This window comes from Pleurodeles waltl, chromosome 4_1 (genome assembly GCF_031143425.1).
Source record: "Pleurodeles waltl isolate 20211129_DDA chromosome 4_1, aPleWal1.hap1.20221129, whole genome shotgun sequence".
NCBI lineage: Eukaryota > Metazoa > Chordata > Amphibia > Caudata > Salamandridae > Pleurodeles > Pleurodeles waltl.
Window position 1 is genome coordinate 377,486,350 of NC_090442.1, and position 20,293 is coordinate 377,506,642.

The window sequence follows — 20,293 nt, forward strand, 5'->3', positions numbered from 1 at the left end:
CATACCTGTAACAACAGGCACCACTGGTCACAGAGATTTTTTGGCTGAGGTGCTAGTACGGGACCTATGAGTTGGAGGGGGGGGGGTGGGAAAGAGGTCAAGCTTGGTCAGGAAAAGTTTCTTAGGAACACTGGGACCAGTAGCTGGAGGGGGTTTGGGAGTGGAGGAAGAGGTAGTGGTTGTAGGAGGTGTGCGTTTGGTGACTTTGGGTGAAGGTGCATGCGCGGGAGGCTGTCGTGAGGTGGATGGCTGTTGGGTGGGTGTGTGCCTGCGTTTGTGTATCTTGGGAGGGAGCGTCACAGACACACTGGGAGAGGACACAGGGGACGTGTAAATGGGAGTGGGGTGGTGACTGCACGTGAGCGGGGTGTGATGGTGGGTGTGCTGGTGATGGGTCAACTCCAGAGGCACCGTGTGTGGCTATTAGGGGACTCTGGTTACCCCAACCTGTCATGGCTACTGACCCCAGTGAGGAATCCCAGGACCAGGGCAGAGGAACTCTACAATGAGGCCCATGGGCGGAGTAGGAGGGTGATCGAACACACCTTCGGCCTCCTGAAGGCCAGGTTCAGGTGCCTCCATATGACAGGTGGTTCCCTATTCTACTCACAAGGAAGGTGTGCCAGATCATCGTGGCCTGCTGTATGCTGCACAATTTGGCTTTGCGACGACAGGTGCCTTTTCTGCAGGAGGATGGTCCAGATGACGGTGTTGTGGCAGCTGTGGAGCCTGTGGACAGTGATGAGGAGGAAGCAGAGAAAGAAGACATTGACAACAGGGACTCAGTTATCCAGCAATATTTCCAGTGACACACAGGTGAGAACACATTCCTGCCTACTACAAGTACTTTCACACTTCTACCTCTATCCTGTCTGTCGATTTCAACCAGTATATGGTAACTGAGTTGTACATTTCCATTACGGTTTCACAGGTGTGGTTTCCAAAGTGTGTTATCTGCTTAGATTCCTCATGGACTTGAGATGTGTGACATAGGTATGTTGACATTACATTTGAGAACGCATTTTGTCACTGTCATTGCTAATACACATTTTCAAAATCACAGACTGACTCCAGATTGTTTTGTGCTTCAAGGGTGTTTATTGCAGTGCTCAATATTGGAGGGGGGTTGTAAAATGGTGAGGGGTGATGGTGGAGGAATGTCCATGGCAGAGTCCAGTCTATTAGTCTCACAGGTGCATTGCCCATATGGGCATAGGAAGTGGAGCTGGGGCAGTTCCAATATGGACAGGGTTACAAAGTGGGACAGTAGGATGACAATCACGGTGGTCTCATTTCTTGGCGGGGGTCTTGGCATCGTGCTCTGTCTTGTTCCTGGATCTCAGGGACTGTTTGCGGGGTGGTTCTCCGTCTGCAGTGGGTGGGGTGCTGGTGTGGTGGTCCTGTGGCGGTGCCTCCTGCCCACTAGCGCCGGCGGAGGTGGTGGGCAGTTCTTCGTCCATGCTAGTGTAAGGGGCCCCTTGGAGTGCCACAGTGTCCCTCCTGGTGTTAAGTATCTCCTTCAGCACCCCTATGATGGTGCCCAGGGCGGTGCTGATGGTTCTGAGTTCCTCCCTGAACCCCAAATACTGTTCCTCCTGCAGCTGCTGGGTCTCCTGAAACTTGGCCAGTACCGTTGCCATCGTCTCCTGGGAGTGGTGGTATGCTCCCATGATGGAGGAGAGGGCCTCGTGGAGAGTGGGTTCCCTAGGCCTGTCCACCCCCTGTCGCACAGCAGCCCTCCCAGTTCCCCTGTGTTCCTGGGCCTCCGTCCCCTGGACCGTGTGACCACTACCACTGCCCCCAGGTCCCTGTTTTTGTTGGGGTGGTGGGTTATCCTGGGTTCCCTGTAGTGGTGGACACACAGCTGATTGACGTGTCCTGGGTACGGAGGTTTGGGCCCGCTGGGTGGGTACTGTGCTGGTGTTACCAGAGGGTGAAAGGTCTGTGGGGGCCTGTCACTGGGTTTGGGGAACCGACTGTCCCGAGGCCCACGATGGTCCGGGCTGGTCATCTGGATCCAGTTGGACAGCTGCTGTCATCACTGTGGGCCTCTTCTGTGGGTGGGGTGGAGATGTCTGGACCCTCCTGTCTGGTGACGTTGGGTAGTGGTCCTGCAGGGGTGTAAAAGCATGATTATTGCATCTGTGTGTGCCATGGTGTGCAATGGGTGGGTGACCGTGTACCCCAGTGCTAGCACTCCTGTGTGGGGGCTTGTGTGATGATGGTTGAGGGGGGTGTTATGGGTATGTGCAGTGGGCATGCTTTAGTGATGGGTGTCCATGCTTTGTGGTGTCATGCAGGGCTTGGTGTTGGGATGGGTGGTTGTGTTATTAGTACATATGTGGGGAGTTGGAGTGATAGGGGAGGGGGCGAGGGTGGGGATCTGTGATAGCATGCAGGTAGGGTGGGGGATATGATAGTTAAGATTTGACTTACCAGAGTCCATTCCTCCACCGACTCCTGCAAGGCCCTCAGGATGCAGAATAGTCAAGACCTGCTCATCCCATGTTGTTAGTTTTGGGGGAGGAGGTGGAGGCCGCCGCCAGTCCGCTGTACCGCGATGTTGTGTCTGGAGACCACGGAACGCATCTTCCCCGTAGGTCGTTCCACCTCTTCCTGATGTCATCCCTATTTCTTGGATGCTGTCCCACTGCGTTGACCCTCTCGACTATTCTTCGCCATAGCTCCATCTTCCTAGCTATGGAGGTGTGCTGCACCTGTGATCCAAATAGCTGTGGCTCTACCCGGACGATTTCCTCCACCATGACCCTGAGCTCCTCCTCCGAGAACCTAGGGTGTCTTTGCCGTGCCATGGGGTGGTGTAGGTGATGTGTGGGGTGGTGTATGTGGTGATAAGTGTGGTGATATGTAGTGGTGTGTGGTGTTTTGTGCGTGGAAGTAGTGTGGGTGATGGTGTTGAGTGCCTGTGGCTGCTAGTTTGTGCATGGTGGTGTCTCTCTTTGGCCTTCTTTTGGAATTTTTGGTCGTAGGGGTTTGTGGGTGATGTGGGTGTGTGTTTTATATAGTATTGAGTGTGTGGGAGTGGTGTTTGTATGTGTATCAGGTGTGTGTCTTTCGAATTGTCCAATGTGGTGGTGTTTTGGAGATGTGTGCGTATTTTGAGCGCGGCGGTGTGTACCGCCAATCGAATACCGCGGTTGAAAGACCGCCACGTGGATTCGTGGGTCGTGATAGCATGGGCGTATTTCTGTTGGCGTGACGGTGGAGGTTTTGTTTTCGCCAGTTTATCACTGACCTTTGGTGTGGCGGACTTGTGTGGGTGTCTGAATTTTGTCGGATTTCGGGATGTGGGTCATAATAGCTGTGGCGGAATTTCGAGGCCACGGCGGTGTGTTGGCGGTCTTCTGCACGGCGGTAAGCGGCTTTTACCGCCAATGTTGTAATGACCCCCATAATGGACTCATAATACTGCTGGTGGTATATCCATCACTTTACCGTCACTTTTGGGATGGATTAACACCTCCTCCGAAGTTGTAATCAGGCCCTTAGTCTTTCTGCCCACCCTTTAGGTAGATGGGGGCAATAGCCGACTTGACGCCAAGGTGTAATTTCTTTAAAAAACAAAAAGAGGGATAGGGACTGCCTAACATGGGAATGGCCAATCCCACCACCACATATACATGGGTACCCAGTCTTTCTGCCCCCCCGGGGGGCTGATGGGGGTAATTACAACCGATCCATCCCATTGGAGGCAGACGGCCCACTACACTAGGGAATTTAAAAGAAATAGAGGGCATGTGGGGCTGCCCACAAACATGGGCATGGTTCTACCCCCACCCCACTGAAGTGGGCAACAGTCTTTTTATTCCCCGACTAAACCATCTCATCCCAATGGTAAGCAAGAGGACATTTGACTCTTTTGGGTGTTGATTTTACATATGGGCCAGATATCATCCCACTTGCAATGGTGAACCGCTGCATGTTTTGGAGTCTGCCAAATAGGAGTCTCCATGGATTATCCTTGGTTTGATTAGTTCCTGTTGCAACACTAGGCCCAGCCACACAAGTGGGCAGCATTTTTATTGGCACAGGTGGGACAATGCTAGGTGGTAGGAATTCTGTGGATTCCTGCAGATTCCAGAAGTTTCCATCACAGAAATGTAAAGATGATGCGTGATTTCAGGCAAGGTTTGAGGCTTGCAGTGCATTGTAGGTAAAAAATACGTAATGGAATCCATGCAAGTCATGCCATTCTAAATTCCCTTTAGTGTCTAGTATTAAAAAATATACAGGTTAGCTATGTTTCCTTTAATGCCAGCTGAGCTAGGATCCAAAATTTAGAACTACTCACGTTGTTAAAAAGGGTCAGATATTGGTGGGAAAATATGCTGCGTCCACATTGTGTTTTTGGCCATTTTCTGTTGTGAGAACTAGGTCTACACACACAAGTGAGGTACCATTTTTTATCAGAAGACTTAGTGGAATTCCGGGTGGAAGGAAGTTCATGGCTCCCCACAGATTCCAGAACATTTCGTCACAGAAATGTGAGGAAAATGTGTTTTTTTAGTCAAAGTGAGTTTCAAAGGGATTCTTGGTTAAAAAAAATTGGTGAGAGCCACGCAAGTCAGCCCATCGTGGATACCCTTAGGTGTCTAGTTTTCAAAAATTGTACAGGTTGGCTAGGTTTCCCTAGGTGTAGTTTGACCTAGGGTCCAAAACATACAGCTTTCCATATTGGAAAAAGATGGCAGCTTTTGGTGGAAAAATGTGCTGCGTCTATGTCGCGTTTTGGGTCATTTCCAGTCGCGGGCACTAGGTATACCAACACAAATGAGGTACCATTTTTGTCAGAAGGTTCGGGGGAATGGCGGGTGGCAGGAAGTTTTGGCTCCCAGCAGATTCAAACAAGTGAGGTATCATTTTTTATCAGGAAACTTGGTGGAATTCCGGGTGGAAGGAAGTTCGTGGCTCCCCGCAGATTCCAGAGCTTCCCATCACAGTAGTGTGAGGAAAATTTGTTTTTAGTCAAAGTTTGCAAGGAATTCTGGGTAAACAAGTGGTGAGAGCAATGTAAGTCAACCCATCCTGGATACCCTTGAGTGTCCAGTTTAAAAAAATGTACAGGTTAGCTAGCTTTCTCTGGGTGCCGGCTGAGCTAGGGTCCAATATCTAGAGCTCCCCATTTTGGGAAGAGGGTTAGTATTCGGTGGAAAAATGTGATGCATCCATGTTGTGTTTTGAGCCATTTCCTGTCATGGACATTAGGCCTACCCACATAAGGGAAGTACCATTTTTACTGGGAGACTTGTAGGAGCATAGAACAGTAGAACATTTGTTATTTTCAATTGTATTTCTCTGCCTTTGTGCTTTTCAAATGTAAGCCAGTGTTTAAGTAAGATGATATTTAGAAAAATACCCAATCATGTGCTAGTGCGGGTACCCACAAATTCAGAGATGTGGAAATAACCACTGCTCCTAAACTCTATATCTTATGCCCATTTTAGAAATACACAAGTTTCCTTAATACCCATTTTTCACTCTCGCTATAAGAACTGGTCTATATTTTGTACTCAATGAAAAAGCATTGTGCAGTGCAGCTCAGTTGTTTGCTCGGGGTACCTTGGGTTCTTGGAGAACCTACAAACCCTATATATCCCCGCAACCAGAAAGATCTAGCAGACATAATGGTATATCGCTTTTGTCAATCGGCCATAGTGAGAAAAAGTTACAGCTGAAAATGCTGGTGCAAATTACCATTTTGTTCTATTCATTTTCAATAATTCTTGATTTCAACAGTTATTTTCCTTGCAAAAACATTGAGGAATGCACACATATAACCCCTTGCTAAATTTGGAATGTTATCTACTTTTCTGAAGTGTATAGCTTTTCTGTGTCACCCATGGGTTTCACACTGGTTTCCACCACAAACTGGAAGTAGGTTGAGAGCTCAAAAAACAGGGAAAATAGGCTACCTTTTAAAAAAAATGCCAAAGCTGTTGTACAGAATTAGTTTTTTTGATTCAGCTCTGCTTAGTTCCTGAAAGCTGTGACTATAGCGACTTTAGCAGAGCAAATTGTTTATGGTTGCCCTTTTTAGGGAAAAAATATACACTTTTATCTGTAGCACTTTTACCCTATTTTTAAAAAAAAACTAAATTGTTCTATATTTTCCCTATTTTCTCTGTCTAGTCTCCTCCATGGGAATCCACAAATCCTAGACACCTTTAGAATCCCCAGGATGTCGGTAAAAAGGACACCAACTTGGCATAGGTAGCTTATGTGGACAAAGAATTATGGAGGACACAAACTACCCCAAATAGCCAAAAAAGTGTTAGCACAGGGAGTTGGGAGGGCTAGTAGCGAAATAGTTGAATCAACTGTTTATTTCTAATATTCATAGCCTTTAATTGCTAGTTGGGAAACAAATGAATTTGACTACATTAATTTAGTAGCATCAGCATATTTGTCATGCTTTTTGTTGATGGTAATTTAAAATAATAGGATACTGGATCTGAAGTATGATGCCTAGAAAATATGTGAATTTGTCTAAGTATGTTTTAGAACTCCCTACTGGTGGAGTCAGGCAATGTTCCCAGTATGTGTAGTTGAGAATTGCTTGTGGAGTACTAGCCTTGTGTAGGTAATGGTGTGCATAATGATGGCAACAAAACATTTCACTGTTATTGGCTGAGTTCATGTACATATCTTCACTTTCAAATACAGTATAATATTCAAGCTCAGAAAGCATTAAAGAAACCAATAATCACATACAACACATGGTGTGAACACATCGTCCATCACAACCTTAAAAACATATGGAATTTGAATAGTCTCTATAGGACCAAAATATCATATGGAACTGTAGGAAATTCCTCCTTTTTGTCCTGGTCACCCCAAACGTTTTGGACAGGTACTGGTGGTTACTGACTCTTGTCTGTGCCCAGGGTACTGCTTACTAGTCCCAGGGCCAATGCTCTGTGTAAAGTTGATTTGCAAATTAAGCTAATTGTAATTGGCAACATTAACCTACCTATAAGTCCCTAGAATATGGTAGGGCATGGAGGTTTAGGGATCCCATCATAGGTAGTGCCCCCATAGGTGCACTGGTAAGGGGCCCAATGTCATTTTAAAGGCAGGCCTGCCTTGCTGGCTGCTTTTAAATTAAAGTCACATGCAAATTCAACTTTGGAATTAAAAGTAGTTCCAAAGTTTTAAACTCAATCAATCAAGAAATTTTTATAGCGCGCTACTCACCCGGAGGGTCTCAAGGCGCTGGGGGAGGAGGGACCGCTACTGCTCGAACAGCCAGGTCTTGAGTTGCTTCCTGAAGGAGAGGTGGTCTTGGGTCAGGCGGAGGTGGATGGGGAGGGAGTTCCAAGTCTTGGCTGCCAGGTAGGAAAAGGATCTTCCTCCCATGGTGGCTTTTCTAATGCGTGGCACGGCGGCGAGGGCGTGGCTGGTCGATCGTAGCTGGCGGGGGGGAGTGTAGAAGGTCAGGCGGTTGTTGAGGTACCTGGGGCCCAGGTCGTGGAGGGCCTTGTGTGCGTAGGTGAGGAGACGGAACGTGATTCTCTTACTGACGGGGAGCCAGTGCAAGTCTCTCAGGTGTCCGGAGATGTGGCTGTGACGGGGGATGTCAAGGATGAGGCGTGCGGAGGCGTTCTGGATGCGTTGGAGTCTTTTCTGTAGTTTGGCAGTGGTTCCGGTGTAGAGGGTGTTACCGTAGTCCAGTCGGCTGGTGACGAGTGCCTGGGTGACCATCTTCCTGGTTTCGGTGGGGATCCATCGGAAGATCTTTCGGAGCATGCGTAGGATGTTGAAGCATGATGATGAGACGGCGTTGACTTGTCTGGTCATCGAGAGGGAGGAGTCCAGGATGAAGCCCAGGTTGCGTGCGTGGTCCGTTGGTTTGGGTGCGCTGCAGGAGTCGTCCCAGGCAGAGGGTGATGATACAAGGATGAGGACTTCCGTCTTGTCTGAGTTCAGTTTCAGGCGGCTGTTCATCATCCACTCGGCTACGTCTTTCATCCCTTCGTGCAGGTTGGTTCTGGCGGTGGCTGGGTCGTTGGTGAGGGAGAGGATCAGCTGGGTGTCGTCGGCGTAGGAGATGATGTTGAGGTTGTGTTGGCGTGCGATGGCTGCGAGGGGGCTCATGTAGACGTTGAAGAGGGTGGGGCTGAGTGATGATCCTTGTGGTACGCCGCAGCTGACTTCGGTGGCCTCGGATCTGAACAGGGGGAGGCGGACTCTCTGGGTTCTTCCGGCGAGGAACGAGATGATCCACTCTAGTGCCTTCTCTTGGATTCCGATGTTGCTGAGGCGCTGCACTAGGGTGCGGTGGCAGACAGTGTCGAACGCTGCGGAGAGGTCCAGGAGGATGAGGGCCGCTGTCTCCCCGTTGTCGAGCAGGGCTCGGATGTCGTCGGTGGCTGCGATGAGGGCGGTCTCGGTGCTGTGGTTGGCTCGGAAGCCGGACTGCGAGTGGTCGAGGGATCCATTAGTCTCGAGGAAGGCGGCTAGCTGTCTGTTGACGGTCTTCTCGATGACTTTGGCAGGAAACGGGAGGAGCGAGATGGGGCGGTAGTTCTTGAGGTCGGTGGGGTCTGCTGATGGTTTCTTCAGGAGGGCGCTGAGTTCGGCATGTTTCCAGCTCTCCGGGAAGGTGGCGGTGTTGAAGGAGCAGTTGATGATGTCCCGGAGATGGGGTGCGATGACTGAGTCAGCTTTGTTGAAGACGTGGTGGGGGCATGGGTCGGTTGGAGAACTGGAATGGATGGTGTTCATCATCTGGATGGTGTCTTCGGTGCTGTCCGGGGTCCAGGCGCGGAGGGTGGTGTTGGGGGGTGTCGGTTTTGTACATATAAGTCACCCCTAAGGTGTGCCCTATGTGCCCCTAGGGCTGGGTGCCATGTAACTATAAGCAGGGACCTTATAAAAATAGTTTTATAAGTCCTGGTGAGGTAAAACAGCCAAATTTGTTTTCCCCTCATTGTAGTGAATGGCCTCCATAGGCTAGAATTGGGGGACTTCATTTTAATTTTAAAATCCTCTTAAGTAACAGATACCACAAGTTTGGTATCAAATTAATTATTATAATAAATCCCACAACTTCCAGTTGTTGGATTTAATATAACTTGTTCAGGTAAAGAGTTTTAAACTTGACCTGAAAAGTTGCCAACTTCAGCCCTGCAGTGTTTTTGCTGCTTTGCTCTGATTGGCCAGGCTGCCTTGATGAGGTGTGAAGTGGTCTGGCTCAACACAAAGAGATGTGCCTGGAGGAGGAGATCTACCCTCAGCAGATGGGGAAGCAGGGAGGGAGAGGGCTGCCAAACTAGTCTTCAAAGGCAAGGAAGGCCATTTGGAACAACTCAGGAACACCCTGACATCCTGAAAACCCAGACAATTAAGTGCTCCCTTGATTAGATTAGGAGAGGGCAGGAGATGGGTGTGTTTAGGATTTTTAGCCACACCAGTGGGTGGGCTCAGCCAGATGTAACTTCCAAAATTTACTTTCAGCCATGATGGATGTTTGAGGAATGTTGCCCCCTGGGATTGATTTTTGCCACACTTCCCAGGAAGTGGTCATCACAAGGGGAAGGACCCTGCCCCTGACTGGAGAACCAGGACCCCCCTGTTTTTCACCGAGGAGCAAGGATAAAACTGGCAGACCTGCACCCACACCTCAGATCCCCATCAGATTCCAACAAGGAAGAACTACAGAAGAAGAAGGACTGCCCTGCTGGACCCCTGGCCTGCACCTGGACACTGTACTCTGGACAACTGCACCAGCTGTGCACATGGGCTTCACCACAAGAAGGACTTTGCCTGGCTTCAACTGGTTTAAGGAGGGACTCCCTGTTTGCTACAGGTGAAAACTTGCTAACCAGAGTCTCCTGCCCCAACTCCTGAAGAAACCAACCAGCTGACCACTATCCAGTGGCCAAAAAGGAGTTTGCACCAGGTGCATTCTGGGAGTTGTAGTCCACACCCTCAAGGAGCATCTCAGAGCTCCTGGAACGTTGGGGTGACTGGGGACCTCAAAAGAACCTTAAAAGAACATCTGGAAGAAGATCCAAAAGTTTGGAAAAGTTTGGAGAACTTTTGGCAGCCGCAGCAACTCTAGCCGGCTTGCCTCAACCGCGACCCATCCCAGTGAAGAAAATCTCCAAAAAAGTGACTAAGCCTGAACGTAGGAAGTTGACCGGGACCTCCCAGGCAGTGTATCCGAAGAGGGCTCCAAGGACGTCAGATCAAGATTCAGGTTTGCCCTGGTCGAAGGATTTTCACGACTAAGTCCGAAGGTAAAAATCTCCACGAGGGCTCCTGCGACGCGTATCTGAGGAAGAGTTCCAGGAGGTCGGATTGGACTGGCAGGTTCGTCCCGCTGAAGAAAATCTCCAGAAAAACGACTAAATCCTAAGGTAAACTTTTGACCGAGGCCTCCCGTGGGATGTAGCTGAGCCAGGCTCCATCGCAGTCAACCTTAAACTTTGACTTTGGCCCGGCCGAGGTGCGACCAGATGACCAGATTGGCGCTTTTTGTTTCTATGCGCTAGAAAGCATTAAGGGGGTCATTCTGACCCTGGCGGCCGGTGATAAAGCGGCGGCCAACCTGCCAACAGGCAGGCGGTCAAAAAGAAGGTATTCTGACCCTGGCGGGAACTGCCAACACAGGCCGCCACTTTAACACTCCGCCCGCCACGGCGGGACAGACAAACAGCTCGGCAGTCACCGCCAACAGCCAGGCGGCAGACAATGTACCGCCCACCCTATCACAACTCACCAATCCGCCACCTTTTCCGGGGCGGGAGCCCCGCCGATAAAAACACAGCAGAAACAGACTACGAACGGGAAAACGCTCACCTATACACACTCCACGAGGAAGGAGGACAGCATGGAGCCCGAATTACACATCCTACCGGCTATTGTCTACCTGCTCATCTACCACGAGTACGAACGCCGGCGCAGACGACAACGGTGAGTACTGCACCTACGACACAGGGGAGGGGGGAGGAGGAAAGCTTACGGGCACACACATATGCGACCCCCCCCCAACTATCTACACACCAATGCAGAGCACCAAGTCACAGTGACACCACCCAAACCCCCCGTAATAATGCAAAGACATAATTAAAGTGAGAAACAACATTTATGTATATAAGAGGTTCTTTGAAGTCATGGTAAAATAGCAATATGAATAGTAAAAAAACAAGTAAGAAAATAACGAAACCGATAAACATAGGCAATAAGTCCTGCACAGTCACCTAAATTTCCACTGTCCGTGGGCCAAAGTGGATCAACACATGGGCAAAGCCCACACAGGAGACCTGAGTCCGTTGGAGAGAACACTGCTGGGGCATCAGATGACAAAACTACAGGTACCTCAGGGGAAAGGGAAGGGGGGGCACCTCAGCCACATGAGTCCACGACGCCAGATCCACGAAGGGTCCACCATGCCCACTGTGCCATCCTGGGGAGTGCAAAGCCACAGTCTCACAAGTCTCTACAGTGGGTGGGTTGCCCACCGTGCCATCCTGGGGAGTGCAAAGCCACAGTCTCACAAGTCTCTACAGTGGGTGGGTTGCCCACCGTGCCATCCTGGGGAGTGCAAAGCCACAGTCTCACAAGTCTCTACAGTGGGTGGATTGCCCACTGTTACATCCTGGGGAGTGCAAAGCCACAGTCCATCAGGTGGATTACAGAGACCACTGGTCATGGAGGAGGCATGGTGGGCAGAGTGCGTCGTGAAGGCCTGCCCGACACAGAACCGGGACTGCCAATGGGCCAGCGGTGCTTGACAGGAAGGGCCCAGCGGAGCGGTGCCTGAGACGGCGGGGCCCAGCGGAGCGGTGCTTGAGACGGCGGGGCCCAGCGGAGCGGTGCTTGACAGGAAGGGCCCAGCGGAGCGGTGCTTGACAGGAAGGGCCCAGCGGAGCGGTGCTTGAGACGGCGGGGCCCAGCGGAGCGGTGCTTGAGACGGCGGGGCCCAGCGGAGCGGTGCTTGACAGGAAGGTCCCAGCGGAGCGGTGCTTGACAGGAAGGGCCCAGCAGAGCGGTGCTTGAGACGGCGGGGCCCAGCGGAGCGGTGCTTGAGACAGCGGGGCCCAGCGGAGCGGTGATTGAGACGGTGGGGCCCAGCGCCATTTACATGACTCCTGTCTTAGTAAAGACAGGAGTCATGCCCCCTTGCCCAATGGCCATGCCCAGGGGACTTATGTCCCCTGGGCATGGTCATTGGGCATTGTGGCATGTAGGGGGGCACAAATCAGGCCCCCCTATGCCAAAAAAAAAAAAATTATACTTACCTGAACTTACCTGAATGTCCCTGGGATGGGTCCCTCCATCCTTGGGTGTCCTCCTGGGGTTGGCAAGGGTGGCAGGGGGGGTCCCTGGGGGCATGGGAGGGCAGCTGTGGGCTCATTTTGAGCCCACAGGTCCCTTAACGCCTGCCATGACCCAGGCGTTAAAAAGAGGCGCAAATGCGGGGTTTTTTGCCCCGCACACTCCCGGGCGTGATTTTTGCCCGGGAGTATAAATACGACGCATTTGCGTCGCAGTCATTTTTTTAGACGGGAACGCCTACCTTGCATCTCATTAACGCAAGGAAGGCGTTCACGCAAAAAAATGACTCTCATTCCTCATACTTTGGCGCTAGATGCGTCTGACGCCAAAGTATAAATATGGAGTTAGTTTTGCGTCGAATTTGCGTCGAAAAAAACGACGCAAATTCGGCGCAAACGGAGTATAAATATGCCCCCAATGTCGACTTTCTGATGGGCGCTGAACTATTTGACATGTACAGGGTGGGAAAGGAAATTTCAACATTTTTCTGCATGTTAGATGTGATTGCCCCCCCCTCCCCAACCCTGCCATGTGGCACATGCTCTCATCTGTAGTGCCTTGCACTCCTCATTCGCTCCCCACCCCACCATCTTACATCCACCATACACAACCCAGGCATAGCCCATTCAACGTGCACCCAGTGTACTTACCTGTTGGTCTGGAGGACCGTAGAGTAGCGCATACTGGGGTAGGACCCCATCCACAAGTTTCTCCAACTCTTCTGAAGTGAAGGCAGGGGCCCTTTCCCCAGTCGCAGCAGCCATTGTCTCTTCCAGACCGAGGTCACAGCAGCACTTGCAGTATAGGTCCTCTCCTGTGGATGATCAGGTCTCGAGTGATTAAGCAGATAGAAAATGGCGGTCACGCCCGCGGCGGTGCGTACCGCGACCGCCGGCGCACATCGTCATTGGCTCCTGAGACCCATAGGGTTCAATGTTAACCAATGCTGCTTTGCGCCGTGGTCTTCGACCGCCTACCGCCACGGTGAGCCACGCCAGCGCAGTGACCTCACATCCCACTGTCACACTTCACAGGTTAGGAAGCCGCCATTTCAAGGGCCCACATGGCCTGATTTCTACTGCGTCACACAGGCCTAGGCCTTGCATTGCCACTCATACAAGCCATTCAATGCATAGCGAATCCTGTAATGTGCAAGCTGTGGGAACGAACCTGAGGGTTGCTTGACTCTGTGCTCCATGTTGTCCTTCCTAGGCACCGTCCGCTGGGACTTGCGAGGAGAAGGATGAATCCTCCCGTGTACCGACCGCTGGTGGACCTGTCGACAATGGAAGAACGACATATTATACTTCGATACCGACTTGACAGAGCCACTATACATGAACTGTGTGCCCAGCTGGAGCCAGACCTGATGTCCCCCATCCGCCAACCCACAGGGATTCCCCCTCTGGTGCAGGTGCTGTCAGTACTCCATTTTTTGGCAAGTGGGTCTTTTCAGACAACAGTGGCCATGTCATCAGGGATGTCTCAGCCTATGTTTTCTAAGGTTTTGTCCAGAGTGTTGTCTGCCCTGATGAAATACATGCGGAGATACATTGTTTTCCCTGAGGAGGGTGATTTGGCCACTGTGAAGGGTGATTTCTATGCCCTTGGACATATCCCCAACATCATTGGTGCCATTGATGGGACCCAAGTGGCTTTAGTACCCCCAAAAGACAATGAGCAGGTGTACAGAAATAGAAAAAGTTACCATTCGATGAATGTCCAGGTGGTATGTTTGGCTGACCAGTACATCTCCCATCTAAATGCCAAGTTCCCTGGGTCAGTGCATGACGTGTATGTCATGCGAAATAGCAGCATCCCTTATGTGATGGAACAGCTACAGAGACACCGTGTGTGGCTAATAGGTGACTCTGGTTACCCCAACCTGCCTTGGCTATTGACCCCAGTGAGGAATCCCCGGACCAGGGCAGAGGAACGGTACAATGAGGCCCATGGGCGAACTAGGAGGATTATAGAACGGACCCTCGGGGTCCTGAAGGCCAGGTTTAGGTGCCTGCATATGACAGGGGGATCCCTCATGTACTCACCAAAGAAGGTGTGTCATATCATCGTGGCCTGCTGTATGCTTCACAACCTGGCTTTGCGACGCCAGGTGCCTTTCCTGCAGGAGGATGGTCCAGATGCTGGTGTTGTAGCAGCTGTGGAGCCTGTGGAGAGTGAAGAGGAGGAAGACGATGGGGACGACACGGACAACAGGGACACAGTTATACAACAGTATTTTCAGTAGCACCCAGGTAAGAATCACCCACGCCATTTTACATTTACTTCTGGCCTCCTGCATCTCTACTTCCTGTGTTTCCCCCCAGTTCCTTTTCACTGAATTTTGACTTTCCCTTCCCTTTTCAGAGCTGTATGACCCACAGCGTGACTTCTGCTTTGTTTGCCCATGGACTAATGCTTATTGACACTGGTATGTTGTCATCACAATGTAAATGAACATTATTGCACCGTTATGTGTAATACATTTGTAAAGAATACAAGCAGACTCCTGACATTTGAAGTGCAATTGGTGATTTATTTTAAGTGCTGCGTATAGGTCCGTGATAGTAAAACGGTGATGGGTGGGGGTGGAGTAATGTCCATGTCAGAGTCCAGTTCTCAGTAGCACAGGTGCAATGTCCATATGCCTGTGGAAGGATGGAGCAGGGGCAGTTCAAGGTTGGACAGGGTGACAATGTGGGACAGTGGGATGACATCAGGGGGTATCTTAGGCTGGCGGGGGTCTTGGCATCCTACTCTGTCTTCTTGTGTGATCTCAGGTTCCGCTTGCGGGGTGGTTGATCTTCAGCAGGAGGTGGGGTTCTGGTGGCCTGTCGGGGTGTGGGGGCCTCCTGTCCACTTGCGCCGGCGGAGGTGGTAGGCTGTTCGTCGTCCGGGCTGGTGACAGGGGCCCTTTTGGGTGCCACATGGTCCCGCAATGTGGTGACTATCTGGTTGAGGGCCAGGACGATGGTCCCCATTGCGGTCCCGATGTGCCGGAGTTCGTCTCTGAACCCCATGTACCGTTCCTCCTGCTGTGCCTGGATCTCCTGGAACCTGGCCAGTACCGTCGCCATCGTCTCCTGGGAGCGGTGGTATGCTCCCATGATGGTGGTGAGGGCCTCTTGGAGAGTGGGTTCCCTGGGCCGGTCAACCCCCTCTGGCACAGCAGCCCTCCCAGTTGCCCTGTTTCCCCGGGCCTCTGTCCCCTGGACGGTGTGCCCACTACCACTGCCCCCAGGTCCCTGTTGTTGTTGGGGTGGTGGGTCAGCCTGGGTGCCCTGTAGTGGCAGACACACCGCTGATTGACGTGTCCTGGAGACAGTGGCATGGGCCCGCTGGGTGGGAGCTGTGCTGGTATTCCCAGAGGGGGTTGGGTCTGCTGCGGCCTGTGTCTGTGTGTGGGGAACCGACTGTCCAGAGGTCCCCGATGGTCCGGGCTGGTCATCAGGTTCCAGGTCGACAGAGCTGCTGTCATCACTGGGGGCCTGTTCTGGGGGCGGGATAGACAAATCTGGACCCTCCTGGCCGGTGTGTTGGCGTTCGGGCCCTGCAGGGGTAAAAGAGTATGGTTATTGCTTCTGTGTGTGCCATGGCATGCGATTTGTGGGTGCCCTTGTCCCCCAGTGCTGGCATTCCCTTGTGGGAGGAGTTGTGAGGGTGGTTTGGGGGGGGGGGTTGGGTATGTGCAGTGGTCATGCTTGGGTGATGGGTGTCCATGGTTTGTGTTGGCATTCAGGGATTGGTGTTGTGTTGGGTGGGTTGTGCTGGTGAGACATTGGCAGGGTGGAAGTGTGCTGGGGGGTTGGGGGTGAGGGTGGGGGTGCGGGTTGGCATGCTGGTGGTTCGGGGGGTGAAGTATTTGGGATTAGACTTACCAGAGTCCATTCCTCCGCCTACTCCAGCGAGGCCCGCAGGATGCAGGATGTTCAAGACCTCTTGCTCCCATGATGTGAATTCGGGTGGAGTGGGTGGGGGTCCGCCGCCAGTCTTCTGCACAGCGATGTTGTGTCTTGACACCATCGACCGCACCTTCCCCCGTAGGTCGTTCCACCGCTTTTGGATGTCTTCCCGGTTTCTGGGATGCTGTCCCACAGCGTTGACCCTGTCGACGATCCTTTGCCATATCTCCGCCTTCCTGGCTATTGTGGTGTGCTGCACCTGTGTGCCGAATAGCTGGGGCTCTACCCTGATTATTTCCTCCACCATTACCCTGAGTTCTTGGTCCGAGAACCTGGGGTGTCTTTGGGGTGCCATGGGGTGGTGTGGGGTGGTGTTTGTGGTGATGAGTGTGGTGTGTGTGGTGGTGTGTGGTGTTTTGTGCGTGGATGTGGTGTGGGTGATGATGTTGTGTTCCTCTGTGTGTTGGGGTTTGCGATAGCTGTGCTCTCTCTCTCTCTCTCTCTCGCCTTCTCTCCGAATTTCTAGTAGTGGGGGTTTGTGGGTGATGTGGGTGTGTGTTTTATAGTTGATTGGATGTGTGGGTGTGGTGTGTGTATGTGTATCAGGTGTGTGTATTTCGAATTGTCCAATGTGGCTGTGTTTTGTAAAGGTGTGTGTATTTTGACCGCTGCGGTGTGTACCGCCAATGGAATACCGCGGTTGAAAGACCGCCGCGTGGATTCGTGGGTCGTAATGGCATGGGCGTGTTCGTGTTGGCGTGACGGTGTAGGTTTGGTCATCTCCAGTTTATCGCTGACCGCTGATGAGGCGGCCTTCCGTGGATGTCGGGTTTTTGGCGGTTTGGAAGTTGTGGGTCAGAATGACCGTGGCGGTTTGCCGCGGCGGTAGAATGGCGGACTTCTGACCGGCGGTAAGAGCCTTTTACCCCCGAGGTCAGAATGACCCCCTAATTCTTTAAACATTCATATCTCCGGTTCCCCTTATCCGATTCTATTCGTTTTGGTGTCATTTTAAAGCTAAAAATATTTCCTATTTTAATAAATTGATTATGGGGTTTTAAACTGTTTCCTGTGTTTTATTTAATTAATGTTTTGTGATATTTGAATGCTTTACGCTTTGTCTCCTAAGTTAAGCCTTGTCGCTCGTTGCCAAGCTACCAAGGGTTAAGCTAGGTTTAATTTACTGAGACCTAACTGGACTTAAGTGGAGGTTAGTGGCCTATTGCTGAGTGTAGGTACTTACCTGCCCTTACCAATAACCCATTTTCCAACTGGAACCTTATCCCAAACAATCCCATGTGGAACTGGAACAGTAGAAATGTTCACCAGGGACAGGTCTCTTTCCACTTTGTGAGAAAATGAATGGGGTTTCAATACCTCATCTACCAGTTCAACAGCAGAACATTTTGGAAGGTATTGCCCATTTATAAGCAAAAATAAAACAGTCACCAATCCAATCCACAAGAAGAGAGCAAATAAAATAAGTATAATATACAAATAGGACCATGAACAGATCACATAAGTGTGTTTAAGCTGTGAAAAAGCTTATGTATACCACAAAAAGAAGTGTTTTTGAAGCTAAAGAGAATTTATCAATTTTTGATAAAGTACCCAGAAGCATTCTGTGTGACGACAGCAGCCGCAGCAGGTGAAAGAGAACTGGTAGATGCCTCTAAAGGTGGCACATCAGAAACAACTCCATTACCTTAAGAAGTAGTAGAGAACTGTAGACTTATGTCTGGCGCGTTTTGTGTGTCTGTAGCTGTAACTGGGATCAATAGAAGTTGATTACCCACCCTCCCCAACCTAGGGGAAACAATGTTGGTATTGTTCAATGCTTGAAGAGGTATTACCTGTATGGTAGTGAGAGGGGATAGGGAACTACCCAGGGGTCCTCAAGGCCTACTGCGTAGGATCCGCCACATGATGCAATTTGACTTGATCAATGGAGACAAAACCTTTGTCTTTACAACCAGCAAGTGGTGGCAAAATCACAGTTCTGGTACCCTGAACTCCAAGACCTGGCACCGGTGCACAGTATGAGGGGCCAAATTCTTTCCACACACAACTTTTTCTCGAACTAGATCCACAACCTTTGGAATCTAGCCTGCAGGTGCTGGTTGGGACCCCACTCCTACAGTGACAGCATATGAAGTGTAATGTTAATCTTGAAAGTCTTGGAGCTCCTGTAAGACAGTGAGACGTTTATTTATGTCAAAAGGTCAGAAGGACTTCATGTGTGGTTTGGCCACGCAAAGATCTTCTAGGCAAAATATTTAATGCTCCCTGGACTCCATAAAGGTGATAGATCCAACTGCAGCCTGAGCCTAATACTCTAGCTGTTAAGGATTGCTTTAAGTCTCAGTTCACACTTCCAGTCAGTGAGGAGCAGGGCCAACTGCGTGCCCCATGCTCAAACTATATTTCTTTTCGCAATAATGAGCCCCAAGGTGACCCAAATCTTCTCCATGCGGCCCAAGTCCGTGGCCTCTCACACATTCAGAAGACACCATTTTGACAAATGAATCATATCTCCACCACAAACACTTTTAATGCATGCCACCTTTGCCCTCCAGAAAGGCTGGATCATAGGACAGTCCCATATGATGTGGAAGAAGGACCCTTCATTCCCACACTGCAGATTACAAGTTGTGTCTGATCTCTTGCCCCTTTAGACTAGGGTGTTACAGGAAAGGTATGCTCGGTGCAGAATTTTGACCTTTATCAATCTAAATTTCACTTGGATTGCTACCTCTTTTGGGGAAGCTAGCGCTTCTGACCAGTCCTCATCTGTCAAACCTCACAGGTCAGTCTCCACTGATGACGTAAAGCAAGTAGAGCATCTGGGGCATTGTTAATTAATTTCTTGTATGCTAGGGAGATCACCTTCCGGCTCGTGATCATCTAAAAGTCTATCCTCCAGTGGTGACATTTCTGGAAGTTCCCCCCTTTTAGGAATCGCTGCTTGGAGCACATGCCGGATCTGCTGGTACCGAAAAGTCTCTGAAGCAGTGAGATCATATTCCCTCTATAGGTCAGAGAACAAGAGAACTGAGCCATTTGCCCAGAGATCTCCTATCTTGGAAATGCCGATCAAATCACACTTGTCAAATCTGGGCTGTGAACCCAACCCACCCAACTTCACTGAGTCCCAGAGTGGTGTGGCCTGGGTGAGCCTGTGTCCCCATCCCAATGATTTCAGTGCGGTGTGCCAAATTTGAACTGTGGGGGCAGTTGGTCCTGTGAGGGTTAGATGTTTCAGAGGAGTGTAGAGTGCTCGCTGGTAGCCACCTATTCCGAGGGTATAGTTGTCCATGCAGTACGCTGGTTCATGCACAGGCTTATGAACCCATTGATTAATGACCACTAATTGCGCTACCCAATGGTACTGCTGTATATCCGGCAGGGATTTCCCTCTATTGTACCAGCCTTGTGTCAATTTATTGTATGCTATGCACGAGGCACCCCATGCCACAAGAGGACTCTAACTTCACCCTCGATTAAGTAGGTTACGGAGACTGGGTATGGTGTGTTTTGCAACACGTAAAGGAATCTTTATAATGTCATAATTTCAAACAAAGCCGCCCAACAGAGCAGGGAGAGTAGGAGTGAGCTCCAGTGCTGTATGTCTTCCTTGAGGTGGTGTAAAGGGCCCTGTAGGTTGGCTGCATAAAATAAGTTGAGAACAGTGGTAAAATATATCCCAAGATAGTGGAACCCATCAAACACTACCCACGCCCCAAAGCTTGATGGCAGGTTTTGCGCTTGCCAATGAAAGACATAGGCCCTCATTACAACATTGGCGGTAAAAGCTGCTTACCGCCATGCAGAAGACCGCCAACACACCGCCGCGGCCGCGGAATTCCGCCACAGCAATTATGACCCACAGTTCTGAATCCTCCAAAATCTAGACACCCACACAAGTCCGCCACAGCAAAGGTCAGTGATAAACTGGCAAAAACAAAACCTCCATCGTCACGCCAACAGAAATACGCCCACACTATCACGACACATGAATCCACACGGCGGTCTTTCAACCGCAGTATTCCATTGGCGGTACACACCGCCGCGCTCAAAATACACACACA